Below are 14,514 nucleotides of genomic sequence, written 5' to 3' on the forward strand. Positions count from 1 at the left end.
CAAGGGAGAAAATGACTGCAATCATGCCCCAGGATGCCCCCCAAATGTTTTTGTGTATGTGATTACAAGTGTCTATAACTCCACAAAGCTAATTCCTTCTTATATCAATGTAGTATGTTCAGTATCCACACTTGACCATTCAGATCACCAAACTTTCAGAAGAGATTAAAATAATAGCTATTATCTCTCAATCAGATGCAATTCCAGATCTGAGTGACTGTGTAAGCACATTCATAGTTAATAGCTGCTCAAAGTTAAAAACCTTTTCCTGTTTCAGAGATATTTACATTAAGACATTTAGAAATGGTTCATAGTATATAACAGCCCAAATATCACTTTTAACCTGTCCTGTGTAAGGAAGTTAAACATTTCAAATTCAGCACATTTTGCCAAAATGAATAACACAAACTATTCTAAATGTTATTTATTACAGTGCATATTTTAAATAGTAAATGGAATGAAACTATATTAAATGGTTATATCATCATATTTGAGCATATTATGGAATTTATATCACAAGGGTCACCTCACATCAATACTATATAATTCACTCTAAAAGAACAGGCACACACAAAAGAGAACAAAATTTGATTTTTTATAAATTTAAAGTGTACTATCTAGTTTAAAGAGAAGGCAATGGCACTCCAATCCACTACTCTTGCCTGCAAAATCCCATGGACGGAGGAGCCTGGTAGCCCATGGGGTCGCTAGAGTCAGACACAACTGAGCGACTTTACTTTCATGTTTCACTTTCATGCATTGGAGAAGGAAATGGCAACCCACTCCAGTGTTCTTGCCTGGAGAATCCCAGGGACGGCGGAACCTGGTGGGCTGCCGTCTATGGTGTCGCACAGAGTCGGACACGACTGAAGCAACTTAGCAGCAGCAATCTAGTTTAAACTACACTAAAAGATTTATTTTAATGAAACAGTCAATTCTAAACCTTCTTTTTTTCCAAGTTTGGCTTAAGGAAAGTTCAATCCATTCAAATCTTCTGGTTTGTCATCCTATAAATGATGCTATCATTTTCAGGATCCATGTTCCACATATTGTAACAGGTGACAATCAGAGTCAAGGCCAAACCGATCATTATCCAAAGTACCAGGCTGAAAACCACTGGATATTCAAAATTATATTTATAGGCAAGATTATAGGGAGTTAAGGGGTCCTTTACTTGTTTTGTCTCAAGGATAGTCTTTGTCTTCCTCATAAGGGATGTGTCAAATGATCTGACAGTCACCAACTCTACCACTGCGTTCCCACCATAGAGATTGTACATGACATCTGCATACTTTTGCAGAGCATCAGCAAGGATCTTAGAGGCATCTCTAAATTGTTCAGTCTTCCCCATAATTTTTACCAATTTCTTCCAGACCTGGCAACTCCAGTGAGTATAAATCAGGAGAATGATCCTTGGCTAGATGCTTATGTCGGGACAACAAACTTGAAATATCATGCAGCACTTGCAGTTCAGAAAGAAAAAGGAGATCAACTTCATTGTTCATACTTAGAGAATTGAGGGGAAATGAAGCGAGAGCAGAGGTTTCTTGAAACAGTCGATTGTGGAGCTGTCTGAGCATTACTGAGATCTTTGAAAACCGAGTTTGCTTTCCCCACCATGTACACTCTTTCCTCACTGGGAGCCAACAGCAAAAACCACTGGAGTTTCTTCAAAAATAAAGAGTGAATGGAATTTGCCATGCTGTCAAGACTAAAAGGAACTGCATTCTCCAAAGGGTATGAAATGACACTGCCTGGGGGTAGAGCAAGCTTGTCCACTCCTTTCACCATCACCATAACAGTAGCCTGAAGATGGTGGCACAGGTTACCTACTGTAAGGCCCGGCCAAGAAAGGTCTTCTTTCACAGAGAAGCCCATGGACCATGCAGCCACGTCTGGGATTCGCTCTCCTGGAATAGGGCAATTTCCATTCTGGAAAACAACAGATACTGGTGATCTTAATATACTAAATTTGTTCCCTAAGACACCTGATACAGGTAAGCATAATACTGCTGGCTAAGAACTCTCTGTTTCCTGATACCTTTGACTCCACCCTTCAGGGCCAGGCTTGCAGGGTTACTCTCAGGATCCAGTGAGACACTCATGGACTGGGTTTAGAAGAGAGGCGGATCAGTTCCTTGTGCTGCCCTAATACTGTACAGTCCAAACAGCAGGGAAGATGCATGAGGCAGGACCCAGATGTCAACAATGGGAGCCTCACAAACTTATGGTTGAGGTGAAGGGCAGCCACAGCCAGATGGCAGGGTCACAAGGAGGTACATCACCAAAGTTTACAGAGCCAGACACAGCGAGATCATATAAACATAAGGGTCCATATAGAAATGACAGTCATCAAGTTCCGTTTGCTGCTTACGTCTGGAGTAGAGACAGCAGATGCCCTCAGGAAGCTGTCGATATTGGCAACACTTTATTTCACTCTATGCAGGAAACACAAAACAGACACAACTCCCTGTGCCCTCCAAGAGCTGCCGTGTGTATTTGTTGAATGAATGAACTCAGGATGACTGAAAAGCCCTCTGAGTACGTGTGTCTCAGCTCCCCACTCTCCTCCCAAGTAGGGGATTTTGGGAGCAAGTGGCAGTGAAATCAAACCCTGAGAGAAAGCATCTACTCCTAAGAAAACACAAGCAGGGAGGCCAGGACCAGCATGAAGGTAAGGGAGTCTGCCCAAGATATCCTAGTGCGGGTGGCTCCTTTTCATTGCTTTTCCGGGGATCTGCCAAGATGGTGACAATTTATCCCTGCTTTCTCTGAGGGAGGCTCATGCCACAGCTCAGCTTGTCCCTCTGTCCCACCAGCCTGATCCCTCTCCTGGCCATGCTTGGAATCACCTGGGGAGCTTTAAAAGCTGCTGATGCCTCTAGAATAGTAGATTTTTAAAAAAATACATTTTTATGAAGGTGAGTTACATTGATCAAGTGTTCATTGTTCTCTGGAAGTCTTTTTTGATAGCAGCGCTAATGACACTTATTTTACTTGGAATGTGAACCTTACTCTCTTCAGTGAAGTCTATACTTCTTTAGGGAGGGCCCATTTTATATTTATTTTCTTATTCCTACAATCTTATATAATGTTTACTGTTATAACTGTTCAAAAATGAATGGGAGGATAAGTAAATGAACATAGACATTAATAACAAGGAACAAATAAATGACTATCAAAATATGTTTAGCAAATACTTTTCAATACCAGCACAGCCCCCAAAAGATAGTTTACATGATACTTTTCATTGATTTCTATATGGCACATTCTGTCAATACCATAATCATAAGTTGCTTTTGGTACTTTGTTGATTCATTAAGTAAAATATTTTATTCCCAGTGGATTTTTAAAAGAGTAAAAAGTGTTAACTGAGATAGAAGACATGTATTGTAGCTCCATTGGTAAAGAACCTGCCTGCAAGGCAGGAGACCTGGGTTCTATTCCTAGGTCGGGAAGATCCCCTGGAGAAGGAAATGGCAACTCACTCCAGTATTCTTGCCTGGAGGATCCCATGGACAGAGGAGCCTGGTGGGCTACAGTCCAGAGGGTTGCAAAGAGTCAGATACTACTTAGCGACTAAACCACCGCCACCACTTCTTATGTTAAGAAGCATGGGGCACTTTCAATACTAAGTAAAATATTTTATTCCCAGAGGATTTTTAAAAGAGCATAAAACTGTTAACTAAGATAGAAGATGTGGGTTTCTCATTAAGAAGAATTGGGCACTTTCAATATTTAAGTAAACATTTTTACAAAATTAGAGTTAAATCATTTGAGAAAGAAATTGGAACTTAATATGATATACATGGGGATTCCCTGGTAGCTTAGCTGGTAAAAAATCCCCCTGCAATGCAGGAGACCCAGGTTAGATTCCTGGGTCAGGAAGATCTTTTGGAGAAGGGATAGGCTACTCACTCCAGTATTCTTGGGCTTCCCTGGTGGTCAGCTGGTAAAGAATCCGCCTTAATGCAAAAGACCCGGATTGGATCTCTGGATTGGGAAGATCCCCCAGAAAAGGGAACTGGCTATCCTCTCCAGTATTCTGGCCTGGAGAATTCCATGGACTGTATAACCCAGGAGGTAGCAAAGAGTCCGACACAACTGAGAAACTTTCACTTTTCATCATGTACATGGTCCATAGAATCCACTTTGATGTTGTTCTGATTAGATTGCCTTGCTGTGGTCCTATTGCTGGGTGGTAGCTTATGGTTGCTATGTGATAGACTTTGGTTGCTGTGTGATAGAATTCCTAATGCTCAACTCTGTCAATCAGTCATACAACTGGAGATAAAGATAAATTCAGGACTCTATGTAGCTCTGTGACCTTCACTGGTAATGAATCCTGTAGCTTCATTAGTTGCATTCAAAGCTTTTTAAAATTAATTGCCTTTCTCTAATGAAGTTTTTCCTTGCTTGGAAAATCAGAACAATGGTAAATACTTCAACAAACTTAACAAAAATGTATTACAGGCTAGTTGTGACCTTGAAGAGGCTTTTTTCCCAATTGTAATGGCATGTATTATATAGAATGCATAGGAAGGGCTTTATTTTAATTAATATAATCATTCTTTATGTGTTAAAAACTTACTATATTGCAATCTTGTGTACTTCACTATGATACATTAAAATCTCTTCTAAAATCACTTATGCTCATATTCAGGATTTTACATTTTCATTTGTTTAGCTTATTTGGCCATGTGATTGTCATATTGCTCCAGGCACAGAAGCAACCACTCTGACACTAATGTTTTTTAAACTACATTACATTATACATATGCCTAACAGAAGTATGAATCAATGCCAGCATTGCAAAGGAAAAAAATTCATGAAATGTAGTGTTACATAGAAGAATAATTTACTCTGGAGGAAAACAGGGTTTTAATTTCCATAGTTTGAACTTCTATTTTTACCTGTGCACAAAAACAAGTTGAAATATTTATTCATTGGATCAATTGCATAGTGTGTGTATATAGATAAAGATAGTCATAATTTTTTCAGCCAGGGTTTGTGTCTTTGGGTATGGGCTATTCTATAGCTGCTAGATTATTATGTTTCATAATTATGTTGGGACATATTTTTCTCCTTAACTGCAGAAGGCATTTACTTTCATTATTCAGAGTGCATATACCTGGGTTGTTTTTATGAGAGTAAGATGAATTTTCAATGCACCATTCATAAACCAGAGTTACCAAGATGTCATTCCTTTAGAGCTACGAAATGAGGTAAACTTTAGGATGAATTTAAAAGTTCAGTGTATGAAAAAGTCTGTATCTTACTGGGTCATTATAATAATTAAATGAGAAATTGTCTCTGAAGCAATTAAAACAATGCTAACTCAGATAATCAGTGTATTATGAAGTTCAATAAAAATAAGTTATTTGTATAGTGAAATAATGTTGATAAAATATGTCCCACTTCTTAACCAAAAATATGTTTTATAAAAATATTCCATTAAGTCTGGATTAATTTGGGACTTTGTTGGTGGTACAGTGGATAAGGATCCACTTGCCAATGCAGGGAACATGGGTTCAGTCCCCGGGCCAGGAAGACGCCACATGCCACGGGGCAACTAAGCCCATGCGCCACAACTCCTGAGCCTGTGCCCTAGAGCCCATGCCCTGCCACACGATAGTAACCCCCACTCACCGCAACTAGAGAAAGCCTGCACTCAGTGACAAAGACCCAACACGGCCAGAAATGAAATCTAGAGGAATTTGAAAGTCAGAATAAAAGCATACAATTACTGGACATTAATTTACAGATAAATTATCTAGTTAGATTTTCCCCCATATTGGTTCAAATATCCCATTATTTATAAATTCATATATTTTTCTTTAAATGGCTTGCCATTGAAAATATTTCTATATATCCATTTGCTGAAAAAATTTTATCAAATACCATCACTTTCAATTGCAGTCCCAATATTAAAACATTAGCACTTAAAAAGGGAAAGAAAACTACTAAACTTTCAGGGTATTTAAGCTACAGAGAATTTCAGGAATATTCAACTCTTCCTTCCCATTTCAGTATGAGGAAATTGAGGTAGAGTGGTATAGGTGGTATATGTAATATCTCTTGCTTATTCAAATTTTAGTACACTCTAATCAGTGTTATAAATAGATATGGACATTTTCAGAAGCAGACACTCTATTTTCAATAGATAGGAAGGAGGGAAAGAAGTGAGGGAAAGAAGTGAGGGAAGAGAAAAATAGGTCTAGAAGATGAGAGAAAGACAAATGGAATTACAAAGCCAATCACATAAGTCAAGGAGAGGAAGGAGCTATGTGCGTTATGGTCCCCAAATACATTTACCTAGGAATCTCAGAAAATCACAACATTCAGACTTAAATATGCATTTTAAAGCAGACTATGAGTTTTAAACAGTTACAAATAATACCATATTCTTGCATGTGATGGATGCCTAGCAAAAACAAACCAGAAAGCAATCTTCTTCTGTTCTCTTTGTGAAAAAGACTTCTAGATAGTGGTGTTTGTTTCATTAGTCATAATCCATATCGATATTTTATTATTTATAACAATTGAGATGTTTTATTTTAATAATTGAGAGTGTATAAAATAAACCTCAGCAGAGCATTGGTATTTACACAATCCTTAAAACATTCAGTTCAGTCACTCAGTCGTGTCCAACTCTGCAAACCCATGGACTGCAGCACGCCAGGCCTCCCTGTCCATCACCAACACCGGGAGTCTACTCAAACTCATGTCCATAAGTCAGTGTTACCATTCAACCATCTCATCCTCTGTCGTCCCCTTCTCCTCCTGCCTTCAATCTTTCCCAGCATCAGAGGATCTTTTCTAATGAGTCAGTTCTTCGCATCAGGTGGCCTAATTATTGGAGTTTCAGCTTCAACATCAGTCCTTCCAAAGAATATTCAGGACTGATTTACTTTAGGATGGACTGGTTGAATCTCCTTGCAGTCCAAGGGACTCTCAAGAGTCTTCTCCAACACCAGTTCAAAAGCATCAGTTCTTCAGCACTCAGCTTTCTTTATGGTCCAACTCTCACATCCATACATGACAACTGGAAAAAACCATAGTTTTGACTAGACAGACCTTTGCTGGCAAAGAAATGTCTCTGGTTTTTAATATGCTATCTAGGTTTGTTATAGCTTTTCCTCCAAGGACCAAACATCTTTTAATTTTGTGGCTGTAGTCACCATCTGCAGTGATTTTGGAGCCCCAAAAAATAAGGTCTGTCACTGTTTCCATAGCTTCCCCATCTATTTGCCATGAAATGATGGGACCAGATGCCATGATCTTAGTTTTTTTAACGTTGAGTTTTAAGCCAGCTATTTCATGCTCCTCTTTCACTTTCATCAAAAGACTCTTTAGTTCTTCTTCACTTTCTGCCATAAGGGTGGTGTCACTGCATATCTGAGGTTATTGATATTTCTCCCGGAAATCTTGATTCCAGCTTGTGCTTCATCTGGCCCCACATTTCATATAATGTACTCTACATGTAAGTTATATAAGCAGGGTGACAATATACAGCCTTAACATACTCCTTTCCCAATTTGGAACCAGTCTGTTGTTCCATGTTTGGTTCTAACTGTTGCTTCTTTACCTGCATACAGATTTTTCAGGTGGCAGGTAATGTGGTATAGTATTCCCATTTCTTGAAGAATTTTCCACAGTTTGTCGTGACCCACACAGTCAAAGGCTTTGATATAGTCAATAAAGCAGAAATAGATGTTTTTTCTGGAATTCTCTTGCTTTTGTGATGAGCCAACCGATGTTGGCAATTTGATCTCTGGTTCCTTTGTTTTTTCTAAATCCAGCTTGAACATCTGGAAGTTCATGGTTCACGTACCTTTGAAGCCTGGCTTGGAGAATTTTTAGTATTACTTTGCTAGTGTGTGAAATGAGTGCAGTTGTGCAGTAGTTTGAATATTCTTTGGCATTAAAATGGTTAATTTTTTTGATGATAGGGATTTTCCTCAACAAAGGTATAGCAATCACTGTGCCTTCAATTTTGTTAGCCATGTTGTACCTTTCAAGACAGCCTTATTAGCATCATTGCCAAGCTTTCTAGAATTTGAATCCTGGTTCAGGTATGTGGAATTACTATATTCTCTCTTGTCATGTTTTGTGATGACTTTTGTCTTAAGCTCTTTTGGTGTATGCAAGAGAATGGAGTTAGAATGGTTGGCCAGAAATTCAGATTTCCTCTGTGAAGAATGATGAGATACTCATTTGTCCACTCTCCTCTCTTATTTTTTATTGAAGTTCAGTTGATTTACAGTATGATATTAATTTCACATGTATAGAAAAGTGACTTGGTGATACGTATAAATATATATATTCTTATTCATTTGAAAATTCTTTTTCATTAGAGTTTATTACAAGATATTAAATATAGTTCCTTCTGCTATACACTATATCTAGTCTTTTGTTTTATGCATGATAGAGGGCATCTGTTAAACCGATACTGCCAATTTACTCCTACTGTCCTCTTCCCCTTGGTAACCGGAAGTTTGTTTTCTGTTGTGAGTCTGTTTCTTTTTTGTAAATAAGTTCATTTGTACTGTGTTTTAGAATCAACATATAAGTGATATCATACATTATTTGTCTTTGTCTGACTTACTTCATTTAGTATGATAACTTCTAGGGCTATCCATGTTGCTTCAAATAGCATTATTTCATTCTTTTTATGACTGAGTAGTTCTTGCCTGAAGAATCCCGGGCTGCCGTCTATGGGGTCATACAGAATCGGACACGACTGAAGCGACTTAGCAGCAGCAGCAGCAGTATTCTATCGTGTGTGTGTGCGTGTATTAAATAATGTACTATATATACCACATCTTTTGATTTACACTTAATTTTGCTTCCATGTCTTGGCTATCGTAAATAGTATTGCTGTGAGCACTGGGGTACATGTATCCCATTTCAAATTGGGGCTTTCATATTTTTCAGATATATGCCTAGAAGTGGGATGAGTGGATTATACAGCAATTCTATTTTTAGGTTTTTAAGGACCTTTGATAGTATTTTCCAAAGTAGCAGCACCAATCTGCATTCCCACCAGCAGTGTAGGAGGGTTTCCTTTTCTCCTCATATTCTCTACCGTTTATTATTTATAGACTCTTTGATGGTGGCCATCTGACCACATTAGGTGATACCTGATTGTAGTTTTTATTTGCATTTGTCTAATAATTAGTGAAGAGTTGACTCATTGGAAAAGACTCTGATGCTGGGAGGGATTGGGGGCAGGAGGAGAAGGGGATGACAGAGGATGAGATGGCTGGATGGCATCACTGACTCGATGGACGTGAGTCTGAGTGAACTCTGGGAGTTGGTGATGGACAGGGAGGCCTGGCATGCTGCGATTCATGGGGTCGCAAAGAGTTGGACACGACTGAACGACTGAACTGAACTGAACTGAATAATTAGTGATGTTGACCATCTTATCATGTATCTGTTGACCATCTATATGTCTTTTGAAAAATGTCAATTTAGGTCTTCTGTGTCTTTTTTTTGGATTAGGTTTTTCCTTTCCTGTTATTAAATTGTATGACCTATTTGTTTATTTTTGAAATTAAAAGCCCTTTCAGTCACATCACTTGCAAATATTTTCTCCAGCTCATAGCTTTTTTCTTTTCAGTTTGTTTATAATGTTCTTTGGGCTTCCCTTGTGGCTCAGCTGGTAAAGAATCCACCTGTAATATGGGAGAACTGAGTTTGATTCCTGGGTTGAAAAGATCCCCTGAAGAAGGGAAAGGCTACCCACTCCAGTATTCTGGCTGGGAGAATTCCATCGACTGTATAGTCCATGGGGTCCACAAAGAGTTGGACACAAAGAGTCGGACTGAGCAACTTTCACTTCACTTCATTTCATGACGTTTTTTGCCCTGCAAAAGTTGTTAAGTCTGGCTGCTACTAAGTCACTTCAGTCATGTCTGACTCTGTGTGACCCCATAGACGGCAGCCCACGAGGCTCCCCCATCCCTGGGATTCTCCAGGCAAGAACACTGGATTGGTTTGCCATTTCCTTCTCCAATGCAGGAAAGTGAAAAGTGAGAGTGAAGTCGCTCAGTCGTGTCTGACTCTTAGTGACCCCATGGACTGCAGCCCACCAGGCTCCTCCGTCCATGGGATTTTCCAAGCAAGAGTACTGGAGTGGGTTGCCATCGCCTTCTCCATGTTAAGTCTGGCTAGGTCCCATTTATTTATGCTTTTATGTCTGTCATCTTGGTGACTGGACTAAGAAAACAATGCTACAGTGGCGTCATATCTTGTATTTAAGTCTTCAAGGTCTAATCCCCTCTTGACATGAGAGGTAAGAATGGGTAAAAAGACCATTGAAATTTTCCAGGAATCTGAGTTAAGGATTATGTATTATAGGTAATCCCTGAAACTATTGTATTTATAGTGCATGGCTCCACAGTCACAGAAGCTACATTAAGGAGTCCAAGTTCATACTGCTCACCACATGACAGGCCAATAAATTAAGGGACAAGTTGTTGGGGCAAGAAATAGTGACTTTATTCAGAAAGCCATAAGACCAAGAAGATGGTGAATTAGTGTCCCTAAGAACCGTCTTGCTGGGATCTGGGTACTAGTTTTTTTTTTTTTTTTTAATTCTTTTTATGGAAAAAACAGGGGAGAAGTGAGGAGGAGGTAAACTAAAAAGGCCAAATTTTTTGCACGTATTTCCTGGTTTTGGAAAGACTGTATATGGTTTGTGTTCATTTCTTCTATTCTGCAGTTCAGTTAAGTTCACTCAGTTTTGTCCGACTGTTTGTGATCCCATGAACCACAGCACACCAGGCCTCCCTGTCCATCATCAACTCTCGGAGTCTACCTAAACCCATATCCATTAAGTTGGTGGTGCCATCCAACCATCTAATCCTCTGTCATCCCCTTCTCCTCCTGCCCTCAATCTTTCCCAGCATCAGGGTCTTTTCCAGTGAGTCAGCTCTTCACATCAGGTGACCAAAGTATTGGAGTTTCAGCTTCAACATCAGTCATTCCAATGAACACCCAGGACTGATCTCCTTTAGGATGGGCTGGTTGGATCTCCTTGCAGTCCAAGGGACTCTCAAGAGTCTTTTCCAACACCATAGTTCAAAAGCATTAATTTTTCTGTGCTCAGCTTTCTTTATAGTCCAGCACTCACATCCATACATGACCACTGGAAAAACCATAGCCTTGACTAGATGGATCTTTGTTGGCAAAGTAATGTCTCTGCTTTTTAATATGCTGTCTAGGTTGGTCATAACTTTCCTTCCAAGGAGTAAGCGTTTTTAATTTCATGGCTGCAATCACCATCTGCAGTGATTTTGGGGCCCAAAATAATAAAGTCAGCCACTGTTCCCGCTTTTTCCTCATCTATTTGCCATGAAGTGATGGGACTGGATGCCATGATCTTAGCTTTCTGAATATTGAGCTTTAAGCCAACTTTTTCACTCTCCTCCACTTTCATCAAGAGGCTATTTAGTTAGGCTGGATCAAAACATTTCTTGTGAGCTGAACAAAGGTATTGTTCAGGCATGGAAAGGAGGATCCCTGGAGAAGGACCACTGTGTATTCTTTAAACTATAGTCAATGTTCCTTTGGGCTAGTGATTAACTTGTAGCAAAAAACAGCAGAACACAAAAGTTAAAGAAACATCTAATATGGAGTCAGATTTATTCTTCCCTATTAGAGCTGTGCAATTTTCTGGCATATAAAACAGATTTTTTTGGTAGCATAAACATTTGTCAACTTTGGTACAATAACTCACATGCTTCATCTAGAGAACTCATCTATTCTGGGTCAAAGAACATTTAAGTAATGCAAGAAAGTACTTTCATTATTCTCCAGATCCTTCACTTCTCTTATCCTGTTGGGTGCTTCAGTTCTTTACATCAGTATAAACTTTGAGAGGAGACAAGATTTCTAGTTTTAATGAATCTAATTAGAAAATCTGAATCTTTGTATACTCAGTATTCCCCCCAAAGTTTTAAAGTATTATTTATGACATTGTTAAAAACAGCAAATTAAATTTGAAACTAAACACTTCATATGAGGCTAAAACAGTACAAGGGCTTCTCTGGTGGCTCAGATGATAAAGAATCCACCTGCAATGCAGGAGACCTGGGTTGAATCCCTGGGTTGGGAAGATCCCCTGAAGGAGGGAATGGCAACCCACTCCAGTATTCTTGCCTGTGGTCTCCTTAAAATGGCCACCTATTATTGTAGCCCCTTTTGAGGAATTTTGCTTGTATAATCATTTCTTTCTCAATGCTGCATAGATATTTAATCCAAAAATTCATATATCCAGTTGTATAATTTAAATTGTCAAAAGTAGATATTTAGTGAGATATCTACTGAGTTATCTAGTAAGATATCTTTATTAGAGAAACTATGGTAAGACTAAATATTGCAGTTGAACATGAACTTAATAACTGATCCTCTTCAGTTAAAAGCAATGTAGAAATAATCACCTCATATTTAAAATAGTAAATAAAAGAGGGCTTACAGTTTCTATACTATTGATAAAATTTACTCATCAATTTAAATAGAAAATTGTTGTTAGCATTTTATACTAAAATAACATTGGTCATGCATTTGACATGCACTAGATTATACGTATTGAAGGTTGAGGGCTCTTACTATGTTCAGTTAATTGAACACTCATATCAAGGTCTTTTCCATTTTTAGGCCTTTAGACCTGCTTTTCCTCTGGCAGAAATACTCTTCCACTTATCTCCACATATGCCTCCTTTTGAAGGTTAAGAATAGATTTACTAAATGTAATTTCAGACAATCTTACTTAGCTAAAGTATCTTCCTCTCTTCAGTCACTCTGTATTCACATTAGTGTTTATTGGACCTGCAATTAACTTACTTATTCAGTTGTTCATAGTTGTTTTTTCTGTCTCTTCCTAATACAGTGTTGGCTCCTGGAAGTCAGAGAGTTTGTATAATTTGTTTCCAGTTAAATTTCCCTAATACCTAAAATAAGATTGCTGCTGCTAAGTCGCTTCAGTCGTGTCTGACTCTGTGTGACCCCAGAGACCGCAGCCTACCAGGCTTCTCCGTCCATGGGATTCTCCAGGCAAGAACACTGGAGTGGGTTGCCATTTCCTTCTCCAATGCATGAAAGTTGAAAGTGAAAGTTAAGTCGCTCAGTCATGTCTGACTCTTAGTGACCCCATGGACTGCAGCCTACCATCCATGGGATTTTCCAGGCAACAGTACTGGAGTGGGGTGCCATTGCCTTCTCCCTAAATAAGATTTCAGTTCAGTTCAGTCGCTCAGTCGTGTCCGACTCTTTGCAACCCCATGAGTCGCAGCACGCCAGGCCTCACTGTCCATCACCAACTCCCGGAGTTCACTCAGACTTACGTCCATCGAGTCAGCGATGCCATCCAGCCATCTCGTCCTCTGTCGTCCCCTTCTCCTCCTGCCCCCCAATCCCTCCCAGCATCAGAGTCTTTTCCAATGAGTCAACTCTTCGCATGAGGTGGCCAAAGTACTGGAGTTTCAGCTTTAGCATCATTCCTTCCAAAGAAATCCCAGGGCTGATCTCCTTCAGAATGGACTGGTTGGATCTCCTTGCAGTCCAAGGGACTCTCAAGAGTCTTCTCCAACACCACAGTTCAAAAGCATCAATTCTTCGGCGCTCAGCCTTCTTCACAGTCCAACTCTCACATCCATACATGACCACAGGAAAAAACATAGCCTTGACTAGATGAACCTTTGTTGGCAAAGTAATGTCTCTGCTTTTCAATATGCTATCTAGGTTGGTCATAACTTTCTTTCCAAGGAGTAAGCATCTTTTAATTTCATGGCTGCAGTCACCATCTGCAGTGATTTTGGAGCCCCCAAAAAAGATTAGGTACACAATAAACAAATAAAATACAAAAATACATAAACTAATTCCTGGAGTTTTCTGGAGTTTCACGTATTCTCTTATGTTAAGTATTTTTCATATGTTGATATGACACAAATTTGATAAAATTTGATAGTCTTTCTAAGATGGAATTCATTCATTTCATCTCCAATGAAAGGGGGCTACAAGAATACCTATAGATAATACTCAGTTTTGTTATTACTGAAACACTTATGCATGAAATCTGTTCAAGTTCCAATTTTTTCACCCAAAAGGCTTGCAGTCAGAAATACACTTTCATAATATTATTATACCATTTACAATCCACTGACTGTTTGCTTCAGTTGCCAACCATTTTCATTCCTTGGTAAATGCTGGGTTTAACTGTGAACTATTTTAGAAAATATGACCATTCAGACACATCCCAAGACATTCTGATTCAATATGTCTTAGATGGGACTGAATATCTGTATTTTAAAACTTCACATGTGACTCGTGGAGGCTACTGCACTAGGCATTATTTTTCTTTATTCATTTGAATAAATATATTTTTCTTTATTCATTTTTTAGTGTGGGTAAAATAGTAAAAATGAAATGATATGTAAATAAAGTGAATAGTAAAGGAATATAAATTAAGCAGTTCACAAACTGGTAAATTATCCCTTGAATAAAAAG

The 14,514-nt window shown here is 38.8% G+C and overlaps 1 pseudogene; it reads right to left on the minus strand.

Moving 5' to 3' along the window:
• Positions 1–976: 976 nt before the first annotated feature.
• The window catches only part of LOC102284764 (renin receptor pseudogene), a 52,262-nt pseudogene continuing 38,724 nt past the window's right edge, over positions 977–14,514 (minus strand).

This window comes from Bos mutus, chromosome 3 (assembly GCF_027580195.1).
Source record: "Bos mutus isolate GX-2022 chromosome 3, NWIPB_WYAK_1.1, whole genome shotgun sequence".
Classification (NCBI taxonomy): Eukaryota; Metazoa; Chordata; class Mammalia; order Artiodactyla; family Bovidae; genus Bos; species Bos mutus.